The sequence below is a fragment of the Ambystoma mexicanum genome, chromosome 3p (assembly GCF_040938575.1).
Source record: "Ambystoma mexicanum isolate Mex_15411 chromosome 3p, UKY_AmexF1_1, whole genome shotgun sequence".
Taxonomy (NCBI): domain Eukaryota; kingdom Metazoa; phylum Chordata; class Amphibia; order Caudata; family Ambystomatidae; genus Ambystoma; species Ambystoma mexicanum.
In genome coordinates this window covers 208,283,549-208,296,455 of record NC_090925.1, presented here as the reverse complement: position 1 = coordinate 208,296,455, position 12,907 = coordinate 208,283,549, and the positions used below count along the sequence as shown (strand labels likewise).

The 12,907-nt window shown below is 47.7% G+C and overlaps 1 protein-coding gene across 2 annotated transcripts in view; it reads right to left on the bottom strand.

The window, feature by feature from the left end:
• LOC138580266 (WD repeat-containing protein 5 homolog) overlaps nucleotides 1-12,525 on the bottom strand; it is a 943,811-nt gene extending 931,286 nt beyond the window's left edge. Inside the window, exon 1 of one of the 2 annotated variants that reach the window (XM_069650661.1) lies at nucleotides 12,427-12,525. The gene's annotated coding sequence lies outside the window, so the exon portion shown is untranslated. Of the gene's footprint in view, nucleotides 1-12,110; nucleotides 12,401-12,426 lie in introns of those variants that run through there. The other variant, XM_069650662.1, reaches the window with a different exon arrangement.
• Nucleotides 12,526-12,907: the final 382 nt, after the last annotated feature.

Sequence of the window (12,907 nt, the reverse complement as noted above, 5' to 3'; positions counted from 1 at the left end):
GGTAATTACGTGGATTGCACCGCATGTCCCCATCCTAACCAGGATACTACTAGCTATTTTAGGACCCTATATGGCAAGATCAGCCCATATATCATGGAGGCAGTCATATGGGGAGGGGACTTTAATTGTACAATAGATCCCAGGCTTGACAGATCAGATGAGAAGATGGAGAGGCCCACCCCAGTAGCTAAAGCCTTGGAAGACCCTATTGGGCAATTTTCGATTGGAGGACATATGGAGGATGCACCATCCAAAAGATAGGCAATATTCTCATTACTCGGCCCCACAAAGCCTACACACGCGGCTAGACTATATATTTGCCACACCAGAATTAACAGGGAGACCTAGTGCAGTCGGAATACAAAGCAACGGTCCTTTCTGACCACTCGCCGTTGATGGTTACATGGCAGTATTCGTCACCCAGAGCGTGGATCCCGACATGGAGACTCAGAGCTGAAGCTTTGAAAGACACAGTATTCAGAGAAGACCTTAAGAAAGAAATAGAGGAATACTTTGAACACAATACAGAAAGCGTGGAATCAGCTGGCACTCTGTGGGATGCATTTAAGGTGGTGGTGAGGGGGGCGGCGATATCTAAATCCAAAGGCCTACAAGGTGGAATAACACACGAGTTACATGAGGCAGAAAAGAAATTGGAGATAATAATGTGCAAGGGTGAGCATTCTGGGGAAGAGGCTGAGACTATACGCCAATTACAACAGGATTGTAGAGGGGACTGGGATAGATTATGCAACCTGAACTACAATAAATACGTTGAAAGGCAGCATGCGGAAGGGGATAAGCCAGGCAGGTTGCTAGCCTGGTTGTATAAGAGTGAGACACCCAGATCAACAATTAGGATGGTGCAGGGGATGGATGGACACATACTAGATACCCAGGAAGGAGTAAACAAAGGCTTTCTAGAGTTCTACCAGCGACTGTATATGGATGTTGAAGAAGGAGAAGAGATTGATGTGGTGGAAACATTGAAGGACATCGGCCTTCCCAAACTAGAGGCAGTGGAGAGGGAGAACTTAGAGGTCGCAATTACGCTGGAGTAATTAGAAGCAGTGATCAAACTCTTACCTACCAATAAAGCTCCTGGGGCAGATGGACTGCCTAGCGAGATCTACAAAATGTACAAAGCAGTGATGTTCCCCCCACTATTGGCAATGCTAAATGAAGCGTAAGATATTGGGTCGCTACTGGAATTTCTGAGGGAAGCAATTATCATTCCGCTCCTTAAGCCTAATAAACCATGCATGGCTGTCCATGCTTAATCAAGATGGCAAGATACTTACGGCAGTGCTGGCGGACAGGCTGAGACCGGTTATCCATAAACTCATACATCCGGACCGGACCAGATATGTCCCACACAGAAACATATCCGACAATCTCAGAAGGCTCCATCATGTTATAGAACAAACAGAACGGGAACCCCAGGAGGTTGCAATAATTTCACTAGATTCAGTGAAGGCCTTTGACTCAGTCAAAAGGCCCTGGTTGATGGTGGCCTTGAAGGAACATGGGGTAGGGACCAAAATACTTTAGGTGGGTCCAGTTACTGTACAGTACACCACTGGCTCGAGTCAAAATGGGGGCAATCATCTCAGTAGGGGTACCAGACAGGGATGCCCGTGGTCCCCGATGCTGTTCATCTTGGCACTAGAACCCCATGCGATATATTTGAGGCAACAATATGGGGAGGTGGGGATTAGCACAAAGGGAGGGCAACATCTTATATCAATGTATGCAGATGATATGCTGTTGTATTTGAAATATCCTGAAGAGAACCTACAATATATTCTGGAAGTAATGAAGCGGTATGCAACGCTGTCTGGTATAACAGTAAACCCCAGGAAATCATGTTTATTCCCCTGGGTAGATATAAAGGCATACCACAGAAGCAACTGCCGGTGTTACCAATACAATGGGAAACCGGGACCTTTAGATACCTGGGGATTGATATCACAACGTCGAGCCCGGACACAAACAGAACACAGAGAAGGCGGTAGCCAACATTGAAAACAGCATGAGGTTCTGGTCAAAGCTCCCTCTGACTATGATGGGAAGAGTGACACTGTTGAAGATGGTGGTGCTGCCTAGGCTGTTGCACTACTTTGTTAATATACCACACTAGATACCCAAACGACTCTGTTAAATTCCAGGGCATATGCAGGGGGTTCATCTGGCACAACACTAGGAACAGAGTAGCATTATGGAAATTACAGAACACATATGATCGAGGAGGCATTAAATTGCCCAACTTCGAGATTTACTATCTGGCCAGCCAATTACAATATGTGGTGAGGTGGTTATCGGAAGACCCCACATCAGAGTCCAAATTGTTGAGGGCTGAGTGTGTTACGTTTTTCCTGAAAGAATGGATATGGGTGCCAAAATCTCAGGGAGATAGATGGGGTGGGGGGTCAAGATTGTTAGACTTAGGAAGGAAGATATGGCAAAGAGCCTGCCGGGTCATGGAGAACCCACTCCCATGTTCCCCACAAATGTCGCTAGTGGCACTGAATGAAGTGGATGAGCAATTACAAAAGACAGTCCGGAAATACTGGGAACTGATTAGCATAGCGATGTTGGGGATGTGTGGCCGGAGGGGAAGGCGGTGGATTTTAACACACTGGTGGATGACACCGGCTTACACCGGGGACAATATATCACTTACACTAGACTGCGGCAGAAGATAAACGACACCTGGTCAGCGACAGTGCAGGAAAGTCAGCCTGACACGGCCATAGATACATTTCATGATGTGTCTAACGGAGGCCACGAGATCTCCCGAATTTATGAACTGCTGATGTCAAGAGTGGGAAAGGAGGTGACCAAGTTGCAACGGGATTGGGAAGAGGAAGCCGGGGAATCCATGAGCAATGGGTTGTGGCTGAGGGTAGAGACACCACAAAAAAGTGTCCAGAAATGCGAGGTTGCAACAAATTCGGTTAAATGTCACCCACAGAGCGTATATGACCCCTCAGAAGATTTGAAGATTAGAATGCAGGAACACAAACATGTCCTAAATGTGGGGAGGAGAACGCAGGATTGATACATATGTTCTGGGCATGTCCTTAAAAAAGGAGATTCTGGGGGGAGATAGCCCACCTCATGGCGGAGAAAGAGATAAGGCTGGATGTGGAATCTCTGTGGGCATGTATGGTGGGGGGGTTTCCCAGACCGCGTAAGTTAAATCATGCGAGTAAACTTAAAGACCTGACTTATATACTTGCTAAGCGCAGAATAGCCATGAGCTGTAAAGCAAGCAATAGACCAAAAGTTGAAGTTTGGTGGCACGACCTTTGTAAATGGGCAGATGCAGAAACGGTTGTGTGGAGCGAAGCAGCTAATAGAGGGGGGAGGAGGAAGCTGAGACATTGATGGCCTGGAAACATTTAGTAGCCACGATGTCAGGATCTGTCCAGACTGGCCTAGAAGACGGCGGTTCCTCAGAGGGATAGGGAGGAAAGGTGTCCTCAGATAAAGTGGTAGAAGGTGGTGGTGTGGGGTAGGCTCGGGATAGGGGAGGGAGGCAAAGGGGAGACAGACACGGCATAGAAACTGTACAAGAGACTTGAAATATATCATTGTTGTTCACTGTCTGTTTTTTTTTATTTTTTGGTTGGTGTTTGTTGTTGAAATCAATAAAAATTGTTTAAAGTTTTTTTTTAAAACACAGTCCACTTCTTTCCACTTCTCTCCTGTCTCGGTCCCTGAAGTTATCAGCATTATTGAAAGCCTCAAACCCTCAAAGTGCCAGGGGGACACCTGCCCACCTACCATTATTAAAGAGGCAGTAGCTAATATCACACCCTTCGTCACAACCTTTATAAACTTCATTTGAAACCTGCACAATCCCACCCAACGTCAGAAATGCATGGGTGCATCCTCTTCTAAAAGAAACCTCTCTAGACCCTAACACGCCCACTAATTATCAACCTATAACTACGGTACCGTTCTTACTCAAGATTCTGGACAAGGCAGCATATCTCCAAATACAGAAATACCTCGAAAATAACAACCTCCTTGGCCTTCGCCAATCTGGTTTCAGACCAGGTCACGGCACAGAAACGGCTTTCATCGACCGGAAAACCAAAATGGATGAGATTAAGGACAAAAGGGAACATAGCCCTTCTCCTCCTGTTAGAACTTTCTGCTGCCTTCGACCTGGTCAACCACAAACTCTTATGCAAGCACCTTACTTCAGCAGCACACTTTTCGACTAAAGCCACTGCCTGGATTCAATCCTCTCTCTCAAATAGGACTATGAAAGTATTCCCCACCACAGCAACTGCAGCCCCAGTCCTACGTTGAGTACCCCAAGGCTCGTGTGTATCTCCCACGTTGTTCAATATATTTACGGAACCTCTATTTGATCATCTAGACAGTTTGGGTATCTCCTACACAAATTATGCAGATGATACCAAATACTTATCCCACTCTTAGGCTCCTAAACAGCAGACGCGGATCTCCTAAACAATAGCTATCTCATCATTCAGGCACGGATGGCTACCCACAGCCTCTGCCTGAATGAAGCTAAAACAGAGTAACTGCTGATTGGCTCTCACTACCACCTAAGCAGACTGCCCAGCCAATTCCAATCCATCATTGATAACAATACCATTCAAGTCTCCAAAGTAGTCAGAACACTTGGAATATACCTTGAATCGAACCTTAACCTCACTAGGCAAATCAATGCAACAGCTTCATCAGTAGTTTACACAGCTACGCTCATAACCGCTTGCAGACCCTTCCTGTCTCCAGAAAACGGTGTCACACTAGCCAGAGCACTTATCCTAACCAGGCTTGATTATTTCAACACAATGGAACCATCCTTCGCAATTTGAACAAACTCCAGGTACTCAAAATAACGCTCTAAGAGCGGCCCTTAACATACCTAGAGTCCACCACATCTCGGCCTCCAGACAAGTCAAGTGGCTTCCAGTCAAGAGTAGAATCATGTACAAATCACTATCTCTTACCCACAAGTGCTTAGCCAACCTAGCCCCGAAATATCTCAACTGCAAATTCGGTAAAAAAATATCCAGCAAACCCACAAGAACAGCACAAATTAATCAACTCATACCCAAGTACAAACTTGAGAAATCCGGGGGTAAGAGCTTCCCAGTCTTAGCCGCTAAGATATGGAATACCCTACCTCCTAACATTAGAACAGAAACAGTATACCAAACATTTTGACAAACTGAAAACCTGGCTAGTGTCCCTAGAATAAGCTAGGACCCCACAGGTGCTCCCTAGCTCATATCCTCTTCCGATTACTGCCTCATATCCCTCCCGTCTTACCTCTCACTGCTAATCTTGACCACTGGCAACATGCTCTGACATCTAGGTAGACTACTACTCGGTCTGTATGATCATTGTAATTGCAACGTGAATTGATGTACATTACCTATTGTAATATAATACACCCGCAGTGTATCAGTGACCTTGTAAAAATATGTACAATAGTAAATTATATACCACACCTACTGTTATGTAATGTAATGCATTACAATACACCTGTAAAAGGGTGATATAATGTGTACTGTGATGTAATGTAATGTAATGCATTGTAATACACCTGTATTTTGACCTGCAACCTTTAAAATATGTATTTCTCAAGTGTAATATAAAACAAACCTGCCATAAACCAAGGAAGTGGGATAGTCTCTGGGTCTCTCCAATCCAACAAAACCTTGTCCTTGACATCAGGATTCAGAGGCAACCCCAGTTTGGGGGACTTCTTGACGTGCCAGGCACCAGCTGACCGGAGACTCCCATTTCACCAGCTACCTTCTATAGCACGAAGGGAGAGTGTTCTCCTGGCTATCTTGCTTTAGTGGTTCCAAGAATGGTCCTAACACAGTGGTTATTGCGATACAGTTTTCACTTTTATTTGTGCTAGTGATGGGTTGTTCTACATTCAGTTGGTATGCATCTAGTACATTTGGGGCAATTGTGTCCCCTGGTTGTCAGCCGACACGTGTTTCGACCCGTGGGTCTTCATCAAGGCTGATAAAAATTCAAAATCATGTGAAGTGCGCAGTTTGTGACACGAATGTGACATACATTATTAATTTAGTGTATAGTGGGTGGTGTTGGGTGAGGTGGAGTGTTGGCAAGTAATGCAACGTAATTTGAGCACATACATGGGATGCAATGAAAGTAATTTGAAGCAGAGGGATAGAGGAGAAAGCACAGATGAAAAGTTAGCAAGGGACTTGGTTAGTTCATAATTGATAGAGTTAGAGGGTGGATGCCTCTTACTTATTGTATACAGTCTGTAGCCAGCCCCCTATGGGGTCCTGGTTCGTAGTGGTGGGTGGCTGTCCTGTAGAGACAGTGGCTCCTGTTGGGCCCTGTAAAGCAAGTGAAGTAATGTTAAGTGAAGCGTGGCGTCCGTTGCCATGGGCAATAGTTTTGAGAGTCCCCGTGGGGGCTCCTGGTGAGGTCTGTACTTGTTGGTGGTGATCTGGCATGTTATGGCATGCTGGGGTGTGAGGGATGGGTCCTGTGCTTGGGGAGGTCTGCCCTTGGTGATGGAAGTGGCTGTTGGGCCATAATGCTGGGGCCAATTCAAGGGATGATGCCAGGTGCATGGAGGAGTTGTGCTGGCGAATTGTGGAAGGCGCCGTGAAGCGCCGTGGGAAGTTGACTGCCTACCTTATGGGGTAGCGGCAACGTGAGCAGGGGGCCGGGCTGCACGTTCCATGCTGAGTGTGGGCCCAGTGCACATATGGGCTGGGCTGGAGGGGTGAGAAATACCAAAACGAGCCAAACGACACTAGCGGACAACTGGCACAAGTAGTAGGGGCAACTCCCTCTACACTTGAGTGTGGTCCGGCAGGCCGGATGTCTCAACAGCCTCCCCACTATACCCATGGGGTTACTACAGCCCCAACCAGCACCCCCCAGCCTGCAAGACAAAATGGACCACAGCACCCCCAAACCTCACCCACTGGGGTAATTCCATAGACAGCAGGACCTTGGGCCCTCCACTCTTCTAGGAGGGACCCATGAACACACACACCACTCTTTGGTGGAGCTACAATTTGCAGCTCACTGAAGAGCATCCACCACCTGTGGACACACCTCAACTAGCAGGACTCCCTGGCCTGCCGGACCACAAGGTCACCAGCCACCTTCCAACCTCCACCATCCCTTCAGGAGCAGGCACTCTCCACCCCTCCTCCTGCCAGGACCCCTTTCCGGACAGCAGACCCCCCAGCCTCGTGAATATCACCAGTAACCTTTTTCCCCCCCATATGTCCACCTGGACATGCCCAACTACGGCAACCCCGATAATTCATGCAGCATCTGGAACACCCATCGCGCGCACCCCACCCCGGGCCTCTCCCGGCCCCTCTACAGTCCACCAGAACCAACATTCCCTGAACAGGACAGATTCCCCATTGCACATGCGCAAGGGAGAACCGCTGCCTGCTGCTCACAGACATGCGCACGGACACTGCTCTCCTGCACATGCGCCGTGATCACTCTATGTGACTCGGCATAGGCATGCGCAGAGCCATAAGAGGAGGTCCACCTCCCAGGCATCTTGACTAGGAGCCACGACAGACTAGCCCAACGGACCAGCACACAGGTAAGGTGCAGCCCCCCAGCCCACAGCACCTTCAACCCCATTACCCGGCGGCGCCCGGACTCGGCCGACATGTGTCAACCACACACGGCCGGGCCGGCGCGCAGCTCTCCACCCGCCTGGAACTAACCGTTCCAACACAGCCCAGCCCACAGCTCCTCCCATTAATTGCCTCCACACCAGGAGCTCGCAGCCCGGCAAACCAATTCTGCACTGCCCAAGCACCCTCACGAGTGTAGTCGGGTCACTCTTCCGGCGCAACACGGCGCCTGCCCAACTCCTCCCGGGCAGCCTCCACAACGTGGGCGCCCCATCCCATCAGGGATTTCTCACCCCTCCAGCCCAGCCCATATGTGCACTGTGCCCACACTCACAGCACGGAACATGCAGCCCGGCCCACTGCTCACGTTGCCGCTACCCCATAGGGTAGGCAGGCAACTTTCCACGGCGCTTCACGGCGCCTCCTACAATTCGCCAGGACAACTCCTCCATGTACCTGGCATCATCCCTTGAATTGGCCCCAGCATTATGGCCCAACAGCCACTTCCATCACCAAGGGAAAACCTCCCCAAGCACTGGACCTATCCCTCACACCCCAGCATGGCGTAACATGCCAGGACACCACCAACAAGTACAGACCTTACCAGAAGCCCCCACCGGGGACTCTCAACACTATTGCCCATGGCAACGGATGCCACGCCTCACTTAACATTACTTCACTTGCTTTACAGGGCCCAACAGAAGCCACTGTCTCTACAGGACAGCCACCCACCACTATGAACCAGGACCCCATAGGGGGCTACAGACTGTATACAATAGGTAAGAGGCATCCCCCCTCTAACTCTATCAACTATGAACTAACCAGGACCCTTGCTAACTTTTCATCTGTGCTTTCTCCTCTCTCCCTCTGCTTCAAATTACTTTCATTGCATCCAATGTATGTGCCCAAATTACGTTGCAGTACTTGTAAACACTCCACCTCACCCAACACCACTCACTTTGCACTAAATTAATAATGTATGTCACATTCATGTCACAAACTGCGCACTTCACATGATTTTGAATTTTTATCAGCCTTGATAAAGACCCACAGGTCGAAACACGTGTCGGCTGACAACCAGGGGACACAATTGCCCCAAATGTACTAGATGCATACCAACTGAATGTAGAACAACCCATCACTAGCACAAATAAAAGCGAAAACGGTATCGCAATAACCACTGTGTAGAACAATTCTTGCAACCACTAAAGCAAGATAGCCAGGAGAACACTCTCCTTTCCTACTCAACAATTGGGGTGCTAGCTAAACCCCTACAGCTCCTGTGATCTTGCAATTTATGAATCCTATTAGTATACTAAAGAAACAATAGAGCTTAGCACAGGTTGCTTCCACACCTAGAGCCAACCACGATTCTACCTTCTTTAGCACCCCCACTAGTGACCTTATCCTGATACTGGTTCCTAGCGTCACCAACCTCCTCCGAGGATTCAGAGCCATTGGACGAAGAACACCCAGATGAAAAGGAAAACAAATAAACACCCTTTTGGCGGTTTTTCTTGTGCTCCCAAGCCCCATTTAAAGCTTGAAGCACAAACCTCTGCAACCCTTCTCAGAAACAAAAATTCTCCTACTATATCTCTTATGCTTCTTCTTTGATTCCCTCAGAAGAAACCAGCTCCATGTGCTTCTGATAACCATTATGCTAATGTCCCGAAAACATATGCCACCAGCAGTCTCCAGTAAACTGGCCTCAGCAGCACAAACTACAGGCCATCTAGCAGCCAGTCCTGCCACAAAGTGGCTGTGCAGTCGAGTTCCATAAAACCCCAATGGCAGCACCACTCCGATGTCACACAGGGAAATAGGTGTCCTCATTGACCTACCGCCCCGATTACCAACATACCAGCCGGTGTGCAGTCACCTGAGCGAGCTCCATTTGACCATGCAGTCCTTTTATCATGTGTCAAAGGTGGGATATGAACCCTAATCTCTGAGATGAAAACATAGGCACCTAATCACTGTGCCACACAGCTCCAATCCACCAACTAAAGTAGATAAGTAGCTGCAACACTACCACAAATGCTTTGGCGGGGAGCAACACCAGGAACACACAGCGAGACTCCCATCTGCGCCCACCCTGGCTAGTTTCTCCAGCACTGCACACACCATCCAAGCAAGTGTGTCCCCCAATCCTGCTCGGGGGGTGGGGAAGTCCAAGTAAGGTGGCCACACATTTACTCTGTCCAAGAGGGACTTCAACCCCACCTGGACCGCACACAACACTATGCAGCACTGCCACATATAACACTCAGAAAAGAAAAACAGGTGGGACCACACATCCATTCCTGCCTTCACAGTATCCCCACCCCTCACCTTCCCTTGGACAAAAGCAGTGCTTAATTTTAAAACGAAATATGTAAGGGCCCAAATATTTTCTAACACATCTGGTACACATCGGGGCAGGCAGCTCCTGGCCCACTGATACCACCATCCACAGCAGTGCCCCAAAGTGTCCGCATATTAAGGGTATAACCAGCAACTCCTATCGGCTATTGCGGGTGGTGGATGCATTGCCCATGGCATATGTGCAATTTATAGACAACAATCGACATAAAATAACATAACATACTAGTTTAAGGCAAATGTTTGAGTGATTCTTTAAACACATCATTGTTAACTTTTTGCTCAGATTCAATAGGTGGAACATGCTGACCATCAATGTACAGAAAACACAGTAAATCCTCCTATAGTAAATTAATTGTCAAATGCAACACTGCAGCAAAATCGTTGTGTATAGTTTGGCGTTTATGGCAGACACTCCTCTTAGGTTGTGGCCTTTTCCCTTGCTTTGCCCCTGCGTTTGTGCTGCTGGCTGGTGAATCTTCTCTTATTGTCAACCCACACTGCAGTAGCAAAGCTGCACCATTGTCATTCAAGATGACTGGAGCACCCAGAAATGTCATCCTTCCAACTCATTGTTGTTATGTCCTGGTCTGCGGTCACGAGGGCCAGGCAGACCAAGTCTAGGGGCACCCGCTGACATACCTCGGCAGGGGGCACCCTGTCAGCCCATGAGCACACAAGCTCTTCCATGGCTTGGGGGCACCGAGGCCATTACCAGAAGACGGCACTAGCGTTGCCCAGCATGGGCACCGGCGTCCACAGGCAGAGTTGCCCAACAGGGGCTCTGTGGGGCACACAAGTAGAGATGCCCGGCAGGGGCTCTACCAACATGGACGGCAGTCAAAGTGGACAGCGTTGCCCGGCAGGGGCACCGTCCTGGTGGAGAGCACTGCAGGGCAGGCCCTCAGCCAGCTACGCAGTACCAGCATGGCGCTGGTAATAAAGACACAGCACACCGTGGTCAGTTGGTTCCAAGACTGACAAGCAGGAATCCGCTCATTACTTTTATTAGATTGGTCATGTGGTCACGGACAGCACGAGCCCTGGGAGATACCATGCTCCCAGGAGGGGTGACACACCGCAATTGTTATCCATGAAAAGTAGCACTGTCCTGCCCCATCTGGGTCATTAGATTCAGGAATAACAATAAACCAGCAAAGAATGAAGAGACTGCACCCAGTATACACTGTTGTTCATTGGTGTGTGACAACTACTGAATGAGAGTTAAAATAACAAAGTTTCCAAAAAACCTAAACATAATCAGTGCTGGAGCTCAACCCTGGCAAACATCCCCACAAATTAAGCACTGGAGGCAAGGCGACTCCCCATCCCAGGCTAGATGCTGGATACTCCACGGCAAAAAAATAGCTCCTCCTTATCTTCAGGAGCTGCAGTGTTCCCTGAATATACTCAGCCAAGCACAGTTCCCACATCATGTTTAAGGGTGGTACTTCGAGGTCCTCTAACGTTACCCCTCAACGCACAGCAGCAAGATGGTTGCAGGTCCTACTTTTAACTGTGTATTGTGGGTGAAGGGAGGTCTTGTGCCTCCTGGAAGAAGGAAAGAGACCACTTAATTGGATTAGAAAGGATCCAGTCTTCGATACTGGTGCCTCGAAAAGTAATTGCTGGGACAAGTACGAGGGACGTGGGGTTAATGGCAAAACGCGATCCATTCTGGTAACGAGTAACGTTACTGGGACTTGCCACGTCACTAACTTTAGAGACAGGTCCGCCACTTTTTGGTAAAAGAACACTAGCTAATTGCAAGGGTAATTGTGAAATTCCAAGCCACGTACCACCGTATCACTATTTTTAAAACACAAAATATATAACTTGGAAACCACGTCACTGTTTCTTAAAATTTGAATTACACGGTGGCTCGACATCCCTAATTGTGAAAGTCTAATCCTCAAAGCGAATAGAGGTAATCAATTGCGAAATCATGTGAAGTCTCTAACGGTGGATGGTCGTACACAACTTCAACACACGCTGTCTTCATTCGGAATTAGTCGTATTCTTTGAGCTTGCTGGAAATGGGGAAAAAATAAATATGTGCAATTTCTTAACGCAACAAGTGAACGTGGAGTTACATACCAAGGGGCAAACACCGCAAAATCAGAACGCGGGGCTAGCAGTTAACAAGGGTAGAGAGTTCTTAAAGCAGTGTTATGTAATATTTGGTATCCCACACCGGAAAGGTATCCCCCTGGTCTTCGGCTGTTCTCGTAGCAGAAAGGGATGGGGTGCCAAATATTACAAAACACCGGCACTCCAATTCATGGGCGATTCATATTATTAGACTATGACCGTGACGACCCTACCTCACAACAATACAACAGCACAGGCAGAAACTATCAATATTGTCTGTACAGTGCCCCTGAGAAACAACATGTACAAATAACCCGCGTACTTCGAAACACTGTCCCCAAATGTCAAAAACTGTCTCTCCGGTTCAATACGACAATATGAAACAGTCTGTCTTCGCTCTTTTTGGTGTGCCCAATTGCCCCACGTCACCAGAAACACAAATCTTTACCGGATAACTGATAAAAGGGTGGAGCAGGTTCTGAAGAAAAAAATTGGATTCGAATGGCGGCCATATTGGAATGGAAGACTGTGACAGACGAACCATACTAAGAGGTTTGGTTTCTCCATTGTTCAGATGGTATAACATATTTAATATAACATATTAAATAACTATAATTACAATACTTGAGTTTTAAGGACAAAATAAAAATATTCTTGTTACATTTTTTAGTTGCACTATATATTCTGTAGAGCGGAAAATAAGAATGGAAACATAGGTTAAAAAATAGATCAACGGAATGGATGCGTGAAGTTAAATCTGTGGGTTAAATAAGTAGAAAGACTGTAGAAATAATAAATGAGTT